The 13,645-nt window shown below is 41.3% G+C and overlaps 1 non-coding gene across 1 annotated transcript; it reads left to right on the top strand.

Annotated features, from left to right (window-relative positions):
- Nucleotides 1–1,765: 1,765 nt before the first annotated feature.
- On the top strand, nt 1,766–1,845 carry LOC128050110 (small Cajal body-specific RNA 18). Its single transcript, XR_008199622.1, has one exon. It is a non-coding gene; the product is annotated as a small Cajal body-specific RNA 18 (non-coding RNA).
- The last annotated feature ends 11,800 nt before the right edge of the window (nt 1,846–13,645 follow it).

The following is a 13,645-nucleotide window of genomic DNA, read 5'->3' as shown; positions in this document are numbered from 1 at the left end:
ACAGAAGTTGGTTTTGCCACCTGGAGAAAATGACAAACTACCGCATCATGAAAGCTGGCTTCCCTATCCTCATCTGCAATCTTTAATTAGATGGATTCAGGGTGAAGAATCAGGATGAAGACAATTAGATCCAGGCCAGTCTTAACATTGCCACTACTGTGATCCTACCCGAAGAACAGTCCTCAAATTCAAGATCACATTCACTTCATTATTTATAATGCCATACTCTATGCCTGGTCCGTCATCAAGACTTGTTGAGGTTTTCATGGTTAAAGTTCTTGAAAACCTCACTTCTTTTTCAACTCCTTGTACTCTTTTGTAACGACAGTATCCGCCTTTCCAGATCTTCATTCTCCAACTCATTTACATATGGCTGTCATAATAATTATTATTTGTCATCGTATGATTCCCTACCTAAGATTTACTGAGAGATAGAAGCAAACATTTGAACAGATGGAGAGATTCAAAAAGCAATCATTTAATAACAAATGATGGGATCCACATTTTTCCATGGTAGCTCAGCTGGTAAAGAATCCGTCTGCAATGCCGGAGACACCAGTTTAATTCCTGGGTCAGGAAGAATCGCTGGAGAAGGAATAGGCTACCCACTCCAGTATTCTTGGGCTTCCGTGGTGGCTCAGAAGGTAAAGAATCTGCCCGCAATGTGGGAGACCTGGGTTTGATCCCTGGGTTGGGAAGATCCCTTGGAGAAGGGAACAGCTTCCCACTCCAGTAACCATGGATAGAAGAGCCTGGCAGGCTACAGTCCATGGGGTCGGAAAGAGTTGACACAACCTAGTGACCTTCACTTTAAGTGCATATAAACTTGTAGGGATATAGATGAAATAACCATAAATCTATTGTTTATTTATATTAATTTGGTTATCCTCACCATTTAAAATCACAAATATAAAATTTTAGATTATTACCTTAAAATACTTCTTTTTCTCATCACTGAAAGAAAATAATTGAAGTATTTCCATTGCAGCTTCTACATCATGTCTTTGTCACAGTTACAGCTACTTTTTATCATCTAACAAAAGCAGACATGCATGGCTCTTTCTCTTAAAAGGAAGCCTGTAACAGAACCTAAAGGAGGTTCTGAGGGGAGATCAGGAGGAAAAACCTGGGTCTACAGCTCAGACTCCTTTGCAGATGGTGCTTGGATAAGGCATTTCCTGGCAGCAGCCTCCTGGGTCTGATGCACCACTTCAGTGGTCACTTAAATGCTACATTTTGGTTGAGAGGCCAAAGGAATGTCCTGATTTTAACTAGTCCCATCCATGATTCTTTACCTCAACTTACAGAAGATGCTGTGACACCTTCTGACCTCTCAGTCTTTACCCAGTCAAGTAGAGTATAAATGGCTTTGAGACCTTTTCCTAGTAAGATGATCTCCAGAATCCCCCCACAAAAAACAATGTTCCTTTTATAAACTGTAATAACCATTAATCTTGGAACACTGAGAATAGAATAGCCTAGAATGTGCAAACCAGAGGGAGGTCTAGGACATCAGGTCCAAAGGAGCCTGGGCCCAGCTGGCTGGGGATAAGGACACTGGGATGTAGTGGTGCCGCTGGGTCCCCAGTGCAGCTCCCAGATGAACCTGCAGTATTTGCCACATTGCCAGGTAGCCTGTGAGGCTTATGAAAATGGGTCTGGAGAAGTGGGGCCAGTGGACCAAGGTGGAGGGTTAGGAACAGCAGGTTAAACTAGAGATGAAGGAGGGTAGGAGGCCTCTGCTTCTGTAACTGTGAGTCCTGGGGTGGCAATGATGTGATCACTGTGCAGTCTGAGTCCTGGGAACCAGGTGTTGGGGTATGTTCTGAGAATGAATTGAGAGTGGGGGGAAAGAGAAACAGCCTTTATGGTGCTCCTTTCATGTAATTACAGTATATCTCTGGGTCTACCTCTAGCTCTAATAATTAAACCTGATGAGAGTTTACTGCACAGGGCTCTATTGCCATTACATTATCAGCTATTTTCTCTTTTACAAGAGAAAGTGCATTGTCATAAGGTTACAGTGTGTGCAATTTTGTAATGATGGACTGAAATAATCAGCTTCCTACGGCCCCAGCCTGCTTCTACATACACATAACACTTAACATGGAGCTTTTACGCTGAAGTGGGCTGTAACTGACTCAAACATACATGTTCTCTGGCCTGGGAATACCTGCAGATCTACAACTGTGGAATCATGAGGCCACAAGGTGCTACCGAGCATAGATTTCGGAATCAGACACACTTGAATTAGCAACCAGACTCTGTCACTTACTAGCTATGTGACCCTGTGTGAGAGCTACTTAACCTCTCAGTCTCAAGTTCTTCATCTGAGAACCAGGAATAGTACTGACTTACCAGTACTGTTGTTTTATTTCTAGAAAAGAAACTGAAAAATTCTACTTAGTTGTCCAACTTCACTTCCCTCTCTGCAAATAAAGGCCAAGGAATAAATAGTGTATGCCAAGTGCCAATGGCCAATCAATTACAGATATATTTTCTTTCCCCTCTGGAAAAATGCTGTTTGTCCTTCATTTAAAACTGAAGTTGGACTTAAAATAAGATAGCCTCAAGTGTTAGAGCACTCTGAAACTTTTGTTTTTTAATTTTGGCTGAAAATGACTACCACTCAATACACAAAAGTTTAATGTAAAAGGATTCAAACAAAATAACACTACAGTGACAAAGTGACATGGAAACTGGATATAAAAAAAAATCATACATGCTTCAAACAGAATGCAAAATCAAAGTAATGGATAAAAAAGGATTTTATTTTAATTATACCTGCAAAACTAAAATAAAAAAGCCAAGTTTCAAAATCTTCTAAAGAATATTGACAACTGTATAATCAAATGATTTTTTTTGCTTAAATAGGATTTACCACTATTTTTTTAAACTGAATATTAACATTTTAATATTTAGTGTTGCATGTTACGGAGAAGGCAATGGCACTGCACTCCAGTACTCTTGCCTGGAAAATCCCATGGACGGAGGAGCCTGGTAGGCTGCAGTCCATGGGGTCGCTAAGTTGGACATGACTGAGCAACTTCACTTTCACTTTTCATTTTCATGCATTGGAGAAGGAAATGGCAACCCACTCCAGTGTTCTTGCCTGGAGAATCCCAGGGACAGGGGAGCCTGGTGGGCTGCCGTCTAAGGGGTCGCACAGAGTCGGACATGACTGAAGTGACTTAGCAGCAGCAGCAGCAGTTGCATGTTAAATTAATATTTTAAATGTTTAGTTGAAAATAGACTATTAAAAAACTCAGTATTCAGAAATGAGAATATTTCAGTATTAAACTATTCCACTACCAGAGATAAATTCTAATCCTGAAACAATGGCCCTGGGAATTTGAAGTCAAGCCAATTGGTTACATTCCATAAAGTCCCCTCTGTCTGGCCTCCAAATCTGGGTGGGGCTCTGGCTTTGATCCTTTTGGGGATGACAGTGGCAACAGAAGCTGTCTTTCTAGGAACTTCTTGATCCAGGCCCTGCTCTGGTTTAAAATAAACTCCAACAGGGTTAGGCGAAGGTATCAGAGAAAAAATGAAAAATGTTACTCTCTGATGACGCTTCTGAAATGTTTATATTGTTTTAGTCAAGTTATAGCACAATAAAGCATTTTGCTTTAAAATCATGTATTGATCAGTATTTATTGCATATACAAGGATATTGGATATTGTCTGCCTAATGTATCACATTATGTTGGTCTTAGGTACACAACTCCATTGGTATTTGTCCTAAAAATCTTCAGTTAATGATCAAATGTGTCACTAAAAGTTTTTATTTCAGTTTTAGAATTTCGCTTCATTCAGTTCAGTTCAGTTCAGTTGCTCAGTCATGCCTGACTCCTTGCGACCCCATGGACTGCAGCACGCCAGGCTTCCCTGTCCATCACCAACTCCCAAAGCTTGCTCAAACTCATGTCCATCAAGTCGGTGATACCATCCAACCACCTCATTCATTTCATTGATGTAGAGTAATTCATGAGCTTAAATCTCATTTGGTGGGGAATAATTTACATATATTTATATACTATTTTTTCCATTTTAATTGCTTTTTTCCCCTGAAAGCTTGCCCCAATATTTGAACTTGTCCTTGGTAATTGTTTAAGACACTGAGAGGGTTCCAGGAAACTGAAACCCTAGGTCCAGATCATAGTGATTAGGGACACATTTTGAGATTTCTTCCCAGTTCTCTTCTTGAAGAACCGCTCTATCCCTTGGCCGACTAGAGCTCTGAGCCTCTCTTTCCTATGTTTATACCAAATAAACCCAACCTTTCTTAATTAGGTGATCCATGAACCAGAACAGTCTGATTATTTTTCTCTTGAGAATCTGAACTGAGAGACACAGGCTGGGAGGTCATGTGCTTTGTGGTGATGAGGGCTTCAAGGTCCTGTGGAATGAGAGGCTGTGACAGCTATTAACAGCCGTGTGTGTGTGGCGCTCACACAGAGAGCCAGTCTGCAGGGAGAGGCTGGACAAGGCAGGGGAAACAGAAAAATGTGGGCAAGAGAACGTGCAGCCCCAGAACAGCTGCATAGCCCCAAAGCCTTTTCAGTTTCCAAGTCTAATTCCCGACGGGGCTCGACTGTCCTTCCTGTCTTGAATTCTGTGAGGAGCTTCTGTATAATAAATCTTTTTAACGTGAAGTAGCCAGAGTGCGGTTGTGTTCCTTGCAACCAAATGAGCCCTAAGACCTCGAGTGGAGCCTTCCTGTTTTAGAAATTCCACGTCTGACTCCATTGACAGCAAGAGAGTATTTGCTAATGACAACCTCTCTGAAATACTTCCTCCCAAGACTTGTGGGTTCGCTCTTCTGAGACAAGCGACATTTAAAACTCAATGTTAATTACAGTATTGGATTAGATATATATGGCCTTGGAGGAAATCATACCATCATAATTTGTAATTTAATTCCTTCATAGAGAGTGCGTTGTAAAATTTATGACTCACTTTACATTTGCCCTACTCTTTTCAATATGAACATGCTTCATTTTCCTTGAAGAAGAACAGCAGCTATTGACTAGCTTTGTCTCCTCCTGGCGTCTGTTAACATTTACCATCTTCCCTGAGCAGTAGGCCTGTTCTTGTCATGGTGATTTTCTCCTTCTAAAGTTTGCTAAACAAGAGCTGGGAGTCTTAGCATTCTTATCCAGCTTCAACTTATTTGGGATCCAGCAAAGGACTGTTTCTGCTGTGAAGTCAGTTCATTTATCTTTTACCTAAGGGATGTGTGTACTCAGTCACTCAGTTATGTCCAACTCTTTGTGACCCCATGGACTGTACTCTGTCAGGCTCCTCTATCCGTAGTATTTCCAGGCAAGAATACTGAAATGGGCTGCCATTTGCTACCTCAGGGGATCTTCCCAACCCAGGGATCGAACCCGTGTCTCTTGCATTTCCTGCATTAATAGGCAGGTTCTTTACCATTGTGCCACCTGGGAAGCCCCTACCTAAGGGATAGGTAAAATGAACTTGGGGAGATACAGAAATAGGAGAATGAAATATATGTGATAAAAATAACTGTGGTAAAGACAGGAGTTAAAAATTCACCTTGTGGAGAAAACACACATGACCACATAGGTTCTGAAGAATGCCCCAAAGCCTAATGGCTTAGCTTGAAGTTTCCTGTGAGATCATTTGCCTTTTCTTGATGTCTCTACAAATAAGGTCATTCATAGCCAAGGGTGTGCTGTTTTAACAGCCACAATTACGATGCTTCCAACCTTGTCCTGGTGGACACAGTTCACTCTCTTTCCCTCTACTTCTGTTAATGAATAACAGTAAGGCTTTCCAGGTGACCCAGTGGTAAAGAATTCACCTGTCAAGCAGGAGACGCAAGAGACTCAGTTTTGATCCCTGGGTCAGGAAGATCCCCTGGAGGGGGACATGCCAACTCACTCCAGTATTCTTGCTTGGGAAATCCCAAACAGAGGAGTTTGGTGGGCTACAGTCTGTGGGGTCACAAAGAGTCAGACAGGACTGAGCACGCGTGCACAAAGAGCAGAGTACACGATGGGCAGAATCAGGCTCTGAAGCCAAACTGCCTGGTTGGTTTTGTTTTTGTTTTAATTCTTTCCTTATTCATTTATTTATTTTGGTTGTGCTGGGTCTTCATTGCTTTGCATGGACTTCCTCTAGTTGCAGTGGGTGGGTCTGCTCTTCATTGTGGTGCACGGGTGTCTCACTGCAGCGGCTTCTCTTGTCGCAGAGCACAGGCTCCAGGCACATGGGCTTCAGCAGTTGCCACACTCGGGCTCAGCAGCTGTGGCGGATGGGCTTAGCTGCTCCACGGCATGTGGGATCTTCTTGGACCAGGAATCGAACCGGTGGCACCTGCTTTGGCCGGCAGATTCTTAACCTCTGTACCACCAGGGAAGTCCCAAACTGCCTAGTTTTGGATTCCAGCTTCACCACTGAACAGCTGTGGACCTTGCAAGTTACTTAACCCCTTTGTGCCTCAGTGTTTTAATATGTAAAATGGGAGAATACTACTACCTACCTCACAAGAAGGATGTTAGAAGTAAATGAGTGCTGGTATAATATATGTGCTCAAGAAAGCCAGTCATCATTGGGAGGGTTGTTAGCATTATTTGAGCAAGTCGAGGATAGGCGGTATGAGAGAGAATGGAAAGTTGGGTTGTAATCTCCCATCAGAAGTTTACACTTTCCACTGGATAACATAGGTGAGGGGAGCAAGAGTCATGAAATCAGGCTTTACTTCTTACTAGCCCTCTGACCTGAGCCGCATGACAACTTTTCCAAGCCCTGGTTTGCTTACCTAAAATTGGGCATCATAATGGGATCTACCTCATCATATGGAGAAGGAAATGTTAACCCACTCCAGTATCTTGCCTGGAAAATCCCATGGTCAGAGCAGCCTGATGGGCTACAGTCCTTGGGGTCACAAAGAGTCAACTATGACTTAGCAACTGAGCATGCACTCACCCACGCCATCACAAGTGCTCAAACCTAGTTATATACACAGTGCAGAGCAGAATTTAAGTTCCGAGTGAGTATCCACGGTCATAAGAAAATGCTGTAAGGATTCTGAAACAGGAATGCTGCCTCGGTGTCCCCGAAGTATAACTGGCAATGAATGGACAGAAACACAGAGTAAAGCAAAGCCAAGTTCAATGCCCATGTTCTGTACGGACCCCCACACAAAACTCTGCTCTTCGCCCCACCCTAGGAAAGGAAGTAAGAATAGCCAATAAACTTTTTGTATCTTTAACTGCTTTAAGATTTTTATCTCTGATCTTACCAGTATCATTTAGATATGGTTTTCTTTATAGCATCCTACTTGGGGTTCATGATGCTTTTTAACTCTGGCTTGATATTTTTCAGAAATTTTGGAAAATTCTCAGTCATTATCTCTGCATACCTTTATTCTGTCCCATTCTCTCTGTCCTGCTGTCTCTCTCTCTCATTCTGGGTTTACAGTTCCATATATTTTAGACTTTTTCACCTGTCCCTGATGTCACTCATACTCTTTTGTGTATTTTCCATCCTTTTGTCTCTCCATGATTCAACCTAGATGCTTTCTTCTTACTTACTCGATTCTTGTTCAACTGTATCTAACCGTTCTTTAAACCTATTCACTGTATTCTTAATATCAATTATTGTGTTTTGAATTCTAGAATTGTCTTTTTTAACTTTTATCTTCATTTCCTATTCTCTCTCAGTTTTATCATTCTGGCCTTCTAATTTCTTAAACGTGTTAATCCTAATTTTCAAAAATTCTTACTGAATAACTCTGAAGTCCATACTCCCTATAAGCCCATCTCTGTCGTTTTCTCTTTTCCTTTGAATCTCATCTTTTTATGTGCTTGATACTTTTTAACTGATTGCTAGATTTTGCAATAGAACATTCAGAGATAATTTGTGGTCATCAGTTCAGTTCAGCTCCGTCGCTCAGTCGTGTCCGACTCTTCACGGCCCCATGAATCGCAGCACGCCAGGCCTCCCTGTCCATCACCAACTCCCGGAGTTCCCTCAGACCCGCGTCCATCGAGTCAGTGATGCCATCCAGCCAGCTCATCCTCTGTCGTCCCCTTCTTCTCCTGCCCCCAATCCCTCCCAGCATCAGAGTCTTTTCCAATGAGTCAGCTCTTCGCATGACAGGTGATGTTTTTTCCCTTCAGAAAGGGTTTGGTTTGCCTCTAGCTGTGCTAGAGTACTAGCAGACACAGATCACCTAGGCAATCAGGCTCTGGTCTTTGTGAGGCTAGTCTCTACCCATCCAGCATACTCTTATTCTTGGCATATACCCCTTTGAGATTCCAAAACAGCCCCTAGAGGGGCAGGGGTTGCTGGTTTACCGGGTCCCATCCTCCTTGGCAAGCTCTGACCTCTAATATTTCTTCCCATGACCCACACATCTGTGGCAAGCCCTACTCAGGGTCCAGTCTCCCAGGTCCCACTTTTAGAACCGGCATTTGCATGAAGAAGAAAAGGGGCTTCCAGGGTGGCACAGTGGTAAAGACTCCGCCTGCCAATGCAGGAGACACTAGAGACGCGGGTTCAATCCCTGGATTGGGAAGATCCCCTGGAGTTGGAAATGGCAACCTACTCCAATATTCTTGTCTGGGGAATCCCATGGACAGAGGAGCCTGTCAGGCTACAGTCCAGGGGGGTCACAAAGTTGGAGGTGACTGAGCACACGCGCGCACACACACACACACACATACACACACACACACACAGAAAAGAAAAGCAGTGAATTTCACACTCATTTGTTTGGGCTTCCCTCTGTCTCCATATCCAGAACCTACTAACCCAGTTCCTTACCACCTAGGTGACATTTCTAATTCTCAAAGAGAGGGTTGGTTCAAAACATCCTTGTCCACCATTGTTAGAACTGGAACTCCTGTCTTTGATTTTGTTGCATATCTCATGTTCTTACCCTTCATATTTCAAGGAGCATGAATATTTCTGAAAAAATAATAATAAATGTGATAATGTTCCAACCAGCTTGTCAGACTTTTAGTGGAGAAAATAAATGTTAAAGACACAGGTAGATCAGTGGGAAAGGAGAGAAACATCCCTAAGGAGACCCATACCTTTCCCACAGATGGTAAGGCCAACATATTCCTTCATGTTATAAATCCCATTATCAGTAACTTGAGGAATCTTTAGTTGCATGACCCCTTTAGTTTCTAGGATGTTACTAAAGTCCTTGGGAGCCTTTACTCCTTATCTGTAAATTTTTTTTTTAATTTTTACATTTAAAAAATTTTATTTGAAGTATAGATGGTTTATAACATTGTATTAATTTTTGCTGTATAGCAAAGTGATTCAGTTTTATATATATATATTTTTTAAAAATATGCTTTTCTGTTATGGTTTATCATAGGATATTGAATACAGTTCTCTGTCCTATACAGTAGGAACTTGTTGTTATCCATTCTCTATCTAATAGCTTATGTCTGACCTATTAGATTTTAATCTCCTTTCTCCTAGCTCATCCTACTCATTACTTTTGATGAGTAAAAAAGATGGACTCACTACCATACAAAAGGCAACAGCATGGTGACCATAATCTGTTTTATAGGTTTTGTAGGGTTTTGTTTTGTTTGTTTTTAGAAAACAAAACCAAATTAAATGACTCCAAGGGATGAGGCCCACCTGAAAGGTTGGATAGGACATAGCTATAACACGGTACGACACACACAAGAGTTAGGCAGTAGATACCTGTTCAAAATAAATCTTTCTCTGAGACTATAAAGAAACTTGAGCTGCTTGCACCAAGGGTTGACATGAGCCGAGAAAACATCTCCCGCCTGATGGGGGGAATTTGGTGCTGCTCCTAGAAACCGAACCTGGGTATCAAACACAGTCAGTGTTTTCATTGCCTTCTTTTGAGTTGGTATGTTCCACTTTCATCTTTAATTCATTAAAAATAATAAACTCTTTATGTCTCTAGTCCAGGTGAATCCCTCCTTCTCTGGAAGCTTTAGTTGGCTAGACTGTTGGCAGAATTCATACCTGTTGTTGAAAGACAGGAGCCTCTGCTTCCAGCCTCTATGAGAGTAAGGGACAGGAAATCCCTGTGGCAAAAAAAAAAAAAAAAGCCATGTTCATAGGAATGCAGAAATGGTCCAGCATTCCTTTCTGTCTCAGATGCTGTGTCAAGAGACAGAGGTGCAGGCCCTCCAAAGCTTTATATTCAGATAAAGTATGAGCATGGATGGTGGTCCAGATCATTAATGATGGAATTATATCAGTGCTTCTATGTTAGGCTTACTTTTCCTAACAGCAACTGTTCATTGAAAGTTTTCTCCGTACTAGGGACGGTAATGATGGCATTATATTTTCACAGTAACTCTGCAAGACACATGTTGGTTGTTTTATATTCTTTAATGAGATAGGCAGGAAGAAATAAGGTTTATTATACTCACAGGTCCTAGAGGCAGGAGGCACACCAAGCAAGGCCAATGGGAAAAAACAGGATGGTTAGAAGGCAGAAGACAGGAGTTGGGGTGGAGGAAGCACTTAGGCTACTTTATTGAGGTGATCATACAAAAGGCAAGGCAGAGCAGGGTAACAGTTTAGGACTGGCAAGTTGGAATGTTGGCTCTGACCTGTAGAGTGATCCCTAGTTCCTGGCACCTGGCCCTGGGATAATTAAAGCTGAGGAATATTGCCTCTGGGGTGGATTGAATATGCACCAGATAGAAGAGATAGGGCTCTGGAAGGTTAGTTTGCATATCAAAGTCATGCTTCAGGCTGGGCCCTTTGCCTTCTGTAAGAATCAGCTAGACCAGGGAGGGGCAGTCTCTCTGCAGCCAGAATGGTTTCTTATGATGTCAAAACATCAAAATATACAGGAAATTATGTATACACAATACATTAGTATTCCTTTATAACAGAAGAGGAAACTGAGGTTCAGAGAGGTCCAGTTAGAGCTCAACTGATATTTATCAGAGTAAGATTAAACTTGAAGCCTGAACAACCGTTAAGTGCTATCCTGCATTAATTTTTCCTTAAGTAAAGTTCTTCCAAGTCACAGTATTTCCAGATATGTATTGAAACAAACAAGACAATACTGCTAGAGTGATTTGATTTCTTTGATGGATTATCTTGTAAATTAATACATTGTAGTTAATATGCACATTTACCAGAGTTGAAGACATTGTAATTAAAAACATTCATCAAGCAATACTTTCAGCTGTTCAATTTTCACAAATTTCTGTTTCGTCTTATTTGCACTGGGGAGTAGGGCTTTGCCCATTCAGTAGGCCATATAGCTTGTCGGTATATTGTATGATGTTTTGTTTTCTCTAGCTGGGACATGCGTGAGTCACTTCAGTCATGTCCAACTCCATGTGACCCCATGGAGTGAAGCCCACCAGGCTCCTCTGTCCATGGGATTCTCCAGGCAAGAGTACTGGAGAGGGATGCCCTGCCCTCCTCCAGGGGATCTTCCCAACCCAGGGATCGAACCCACATCTCTTACATGTCCTGCATTAGCAGGTGGGTTCTTTATCATCTGGGACAGACAAGAAAACATGGTCTTCACTCATTTAGGTTTCACATAGGAAACTTCCCAACAAAGAGCTGTGAGGTCTTGGAGTTGTATTCACACCTTCATTTAGAAAAAGTTAATCTATTCTATGGAAGACAGATTTTATTGTTTGAATTGGGGGGGGGGGAGGTTGCAAAAGTGAACTGTTACAAAGAATGCAAACTATCTATATTACAGGTAAGCTAGAACAATTCAAAATTTAAAGAATTTCTGGAGAACATAACTCAGTGTTAGAAGCAGGGAAAAAAGTTTTTTGATGGAAAATCCTAAAACAACAATTAAGCTACAGCTTTTAGATCAAACCTAAATCTTAATAGTTGGGAGACTATATTTTTATCTTTTTACTTATTGAACTTATTTTAGCCTTGTTTCTTTCCAAAAGGAACTTGGAGAAAAACCTCAAGAAATGATAATATAAAATAAGGGTACTAAAAGAAAACTCTGTTTCTTCCTACTCACAACACTTCTGACACCAAATGTGTGGGCTTTCCATGCCAAGCAGTTCTCCAGTTCTCTGGGACACCAGCTGGGTGCCCTGCAATTTAATTCATTATGACACTAGCTACCCAGAGTTAGCAAAAACTCCACAAGTTAAGGGCTCAGCCCATAAGACTGTCCCCACTTTAGACACTTGTCATTTGTCCCAGCTTGTCACTGGAACTTCTGACTAACCGGCTCTAAACCAGAGGTTCCCATGACTCTCTCATTGAGTTTGATACTTTGCTAGAATGGCTCACAGAACTTAAAGAAATACTTTACTTACTGTCACCAGTTTCTTATAAGGGATATAGCTCAGGAACAGCCAAGTGGAGATACAAAGGGCAACATATGTGTGAAAAGGTGGGTAGCTGCATGCCCTCTCCAGATCACTACCCTCCTGTTATATGGATGCCTTCAACAATCTGGAATCATTCTGAACCCCAGTCCTTTAAGCCTTTATGGAGACTTCCTTATGTAGCCATGGCTGATTAAATCTTTAGCCATTAACTCAGTCTCCAGCCATTCTCCCCTCCTCAGAGATCTCAGGATGGGGCTGAAAGTTCCAACCATCTAATCACATGGTTGGCTCCTCTAGCAACCAGCCCCCATCCTAAGGTATCTAGAGTTCCATCGAGAATCACCTCATTAACTTAAACACAAGTATGATCAAAATGGGGTTTCCCTGGTGGCTTAGCAAAGAAGAAAACGCCTGCCAGTGCAGGAGACACAGGTTCAATCCCTGGGTCGGGAAGATCCCCTGGAAAAGGAAATGGCAACCTACTCCAGTATTCTTGTCTGGAAAATCCCATGAAGAGAGGGGCCTGGCAGACTACAGTCCATGAGTTTGCAAGAACTGGACACAATTTAGGGTCTAAACAACAACATGATCAAAAGGGACTTATCGTGAATAACAAAAGACACTCTACTCACCCTTAATCATTCAGGTGATTACAAATGTTTTAGAAGCTCTGTGCCAGGAACATGAACAAAGACCAAATATACATTTATTACATTGAACCCAGGTCTCCCACATTGCAGGCGGATTCTTTACCGTCTGAGCCACCAGGGAAGCCCATTATATCACAGCATGTTAAGAAATAAAACAGAAAGAGAAAATTGGGACCAGTGAATGAAAGAAATAGACACACACACTTATCCACTCCAAGAGTTTAAATAACTCAAGGCAGAATTTAACTCTGAGCTTCGCAGTAGACACTTTAAAATTGTATTTAAATAATTTATATAATATATATATAAAATTTTATAACAATTACATATCATATATCACATAATATATTATATAATAATAAATATATATAATGTATTTCTCTCCCATGTTTACATGAAAATTTTAATCATCCATAATTTAAAGTAAATATATTAAACATAACTGCCACATAAAATTTAATTTTAACTTAAAAATTTAAATTATTTAAGGAAAATTAATGGTGAAATTACAAACCCTCTCTTTTAAAAAATTTTTAATAGATTTATTTTTTAGAGCAGTTTTAGATTCACAGCGAAACTGAAAGGAAGGTTCAGAGATTTTCCATATATTCCCTTCCCCTCCTCATTATCAGTGTCCCCCACCAAAGTGGTACATTTGTTACAGTCAGTGCACCTACATTGACA

This window comes from Budorcas taxicolor, chromosome 6 (genome assembly GCF_023091745.1).
Source record: "Budorcas taxicolor isolate Tak-1 chromosome 6, Takin1.1, whole genome shotgun sequence".
Classification (NCBI taxonomy): domain Eukaryota; kingdom Metazoa; phylum Chordata; class Mammalia; order Artiodactyla; family Bovidae; genus Budorcas; species Budorcas taxicolor.
Note: the sequence above shows the minus strand (reverse complement) of the source record. Positions and strands in the feature narration are given on the sequence as shown.